The following is a 3,975-nucleotide window of genomic DNA, read 5'->3' on the forward strand; positions in this document are numbered from 1 at the left end:
GACACCCCAGGCTCAAGCTGAACAGTGCTGCACAACGCACAGCAGCCATGTGTTTAAGGCAGATCTGTGTGGGAGGAAAACAGTGAGATCCCAAAATTTTCTCTGTTTGTCCTCTCTTTCCCCTCTGCCCCCAGAAATTGTGCCACTTTTGGCATGCTAGATATAGCAAGATAGCAGCTGGCACTGCTGTCCCTAGGCTTGTCCACTGCCACAGAGAATCTGCTTCTGAAAGCATGAAATACTGGAGCCCTTTGGGGGTGCTCAGAGCATGCAGAGCCTCTGTGGAATCATCAGACCATGTGCTACAGAGCAGCAGAGTCAACCTCCTACCCTGCACCCCTAATACCACTGTCAGACACAGCCATCCCCATTAGCAAAGCAGCAACGGTGTGCAGAACTAAACTTGCTTGTCAAAATAGATTAAGCCTATCATTCCCCACAATATAGAATGAAAGCAGCAGTAAGCCCTGCTTTGTCAATAAATCAGCTGAAGCCAATGAAAACATCACAGAAGCATACATATCTGTCTTGTACTGCCCTTCTCTAGGAGCTCTGGCCTCCTTTAAAAGGGTTCTGTAGAATGCTACTGGCAGAGCTGAGTGAATCACCTCTCTCCCAGCTCTCACTGTAAGGGCATCGAGAACCTATCCCTTTTATTCCACACTTCCCTACAAATGTCCTCTTAAGGATTAAGGTCTTTCCCAACCATTGGAAAATCCAGCTCCAGATGCCTGACCTACATGCACAGGCCCAGTCGATAGGGAGTGGAGGGGGATATCACATTTGTTTCTCAATTGACTGAAAGACCAAATGAAGCTGAGTAAGACAAATCCCTTGATTTCCTCACACTCCACTCCCTTTGCTTTGGGGAGCTCCAACATGCTGGGAGGGGAGATAATGTTTGGCAACAGCAAAGAGGAGCATGCAGGAGAAGAAATAGGGAAGTCCACCTCCCCAGAATTACTGTAAAATCTGACTCGCAAAGATAGGCTGGTGAGACTGGGAGGAAGTGGAACATCATCACGCCAGGAAGGCTCCATTTGCTAGTCAGAGAGCAGAAAAGCTGGTCACTACCAGTGGATATCTCCTGCTTTGTTATCTCTTCCTGCTGAGCTGCCCAATGGGAGGATGAAGATTTAGTCAGCCCATGGCCTCCCCACTTCCATATGCTGCCTCCTTTGAAAGAACTCAATCATTTTCAGCCTGGATATTTTATCCTGCCAGGGAGTTGGTGCAACCAGTTCCTGCAGCCCCCTGCAATGGCACAGCAAGGGCACAGAGGGGTGCAGTCCAACACAAGCCATGCTCTGGCAGGCCCCAATGGCCACTGGCAGCTGGTCCTGATTAGAGCAGCCCCCAAGATGCTGTAATTTCTTCTCTAATACTGCTCTAATCAGTGCTGGGGCCAGCTTGCAACCTGTCCTCAGATCAGGGAGCTATAATTAATTTGCTATGGCTCCCTGTAGGATCCGGGCACAGCTCAGATCCCGGCCTTTGCAGTTTAACTTGAGGCTAACACTTATCTGAGTCTAACGTTGCTGTAATTAGTTTTTCCCCAGTGCAAAGCAGGACTATCAGTGCTGCATGTTAAACAGAAAAGATATGAGGACAAAAGTATGTGAATTACTGTAAGTTTTGACTACTGTTCAGGCAAGTTTCAGCTGCCTGTTTACTTTGCTATGGTATGAAGGCCCTGCCTTAGTGAGGAACCTATAGAACTGAGGCCATACATAAATCAAACCTGAGCAATGCAGGAAAAGTACAGTATGCATTTCTTCCATAAAGGTAACAGTAAATAATCTACTAAGTTAATGGTTCACTGATGCAACTCAGTTTAAGAGGTGGAAAAAAACCTAGGGATGTTTTATCTATGACCCTTGGCTTAGGTCTGAGATACAGCTTTAACTGAAGAGCAAAGGTTAACTGTAACAGAAAATGTTAACATTACTATAGCTTACAAGCCACATTCTGATTTTTTTTTGTCAAAATGAAGACAACTTCTTTTAATTATGGTAACAACACAGAAAAGTTGATTTCAGAGAACTATTTGTCAATGTTTCTTCAGCTACCATGGAAGAAGACAGCAGGAGTAGGTAGAAAGAGAAGACTTGGGGAAGGTGGTAGACTTCATATTCACTTAAAAACTAGGCAGAGAAGCAATAACCAGGAGAGCTCTCATTGATGGGAGAAACATCCCTTTAGACAGAGCTAAATACAGTAAAATTCAAGTCTTAAAAATTGTGTCCAGGCACAGCTTTCACTAAGGGCTCAGTATTATCCTACCAGACAGAGCATAAGCAAAGAAGCAAGATGCAAAAAAAATCAGGCAAATAGGAACTCCTTGGAAAATGTTGCTCTTGGGTAGCACATAAGTGTAAAGGAAAGCAGAACATAGCGTTTCAGCCTGGGGGCCAGCCTTCCAAAACGCACCAAGGGGAAATACATACATTTTCCAGCTGAAAATCTAACAAGCAGCACAAGACTGGAGGGCACTGCTATGGCTTTGTTTGACTGCTAATACCCTGGGGCTTGGGGAGGGGAGGGGAATTCACTCCTGGCAACTATGAGCAGCAAGTCCCTGCTCTTGACTGGTATTACAATGCACCAATACTGAACTGGTCAGCTTGCACAGAAGTTGCGTGAAATAAAATGACAGTGAGGGCAGCATGAGACACTGACAAGCACCAAAAAAAAAAAAAAATTTGAAATCAGTCAGTCTCTACTGAGAGGAATTTTCATGTGGTTTTTCTGGCATTGTCCTTTGGAGAACACTGGGGTTTTGCTACCCTTTCAACTTTTGGAGTTCTCACAAAACCTCTAAACCAGGTCTTTATTTATAATAGGAATTCTGAAAGTATTTTTTGCATTCTTTTAGACTTGTTCAATTCTTGACCCCAATTACATTGAGTAAAGCGGTTACCACTAACATAAATACAATTCCGTTATAAATCAGGACATGTTTGCCTGGAGACAGTCCTTTTTCTTCCCCTTGCTCATGTTCTGCAGCTGTCCAAATACATCCTCACAATCCCTGGAACCTGCAGCACAGTCTCACTGCCACAGCTGGTGGGGGCAGAGGTAATGGGCTGCAGGCTTCCCTCCCTTCATGCCCAGCCAGCAAGCCAATGCATGCTCCAGTTTACATTGTGATGCTGAAAGACGGAACGAATATCATGCTCCTGTGAGGAGTATTTGATCTCCCTACCAGCATTGAGGGCCGTCCATGTCAGTTTGATAAAGGTTCAGTACCTGGCTGGTTGACTCCCTGGGGCACAGTTCAGTCTTGGCTTACTAGGAGCAAACAACTTGCTGCATCTCTATGCAGAGAATAAATGATTCCAAGAGTGCAACTACAGCTGAATATTCAAGGCTTTCCACAGTGGGGATTATTAAAAAGACAGCAATTGTCATCAGAGATCAGCAATACCACATTTGATTAGAATAGGAAAGAAAATCTTTACTGGTATTATCTGCTGATGAATGCTGATCTTATCTGTCATGCTGCTCTGGTGCATCAGGTGTCATAACAACACCAGGACAGGTAGGGGAACTAGGAGCCCAGCAAAGCACTTCCATGATCCTGTCTTCCCCACCAAACAGAAGACGTGTCAGGAAGATTTTGCATTAAATGACAGAAATAGCAGAGGCAGCAAACTGATGGAGAAAAAAGGGCTCACCCACCTTTACAGAACTAATTTCTCACCATGTCTCTTGTAGTTCATTTTTCATCTTCACCTCCTACTGCCAGCTTACCAAAACTAACCCTTGAGTTGTCCCAAGACAAGAGGATCAGTTCTGCTTTTAATATTTTCAGAGTCCACTTACACCTGAAAGGCCAGAAGTGTTCCCCAGAAAACCCATTCTTAGGAGGTTGCCACCCCAGTTCACTGGAGGTCACACTGGATAAGCATTGACAAGCTTAATGAAACAGAGGGGTTCAACATCTACCTGAAAATACATGCCAGCTTAGCACCT

Source organism: Phalacrocorax aristotelis, chromosome 8 (genome assembly GCF_949628215.1).
Source record: "Phalacrocorax aristotelis chromosome 8, bGulAri2.1, whole genome shotgun sequence".
Taxonomy (NCBI): domain Eukaryota; kingdom Metazoa; phylum Chordata; class Aves; order Suliformes; family Phalacrocoracidae; genus Phalacrocorax; species Phalacrocorax aristotelis.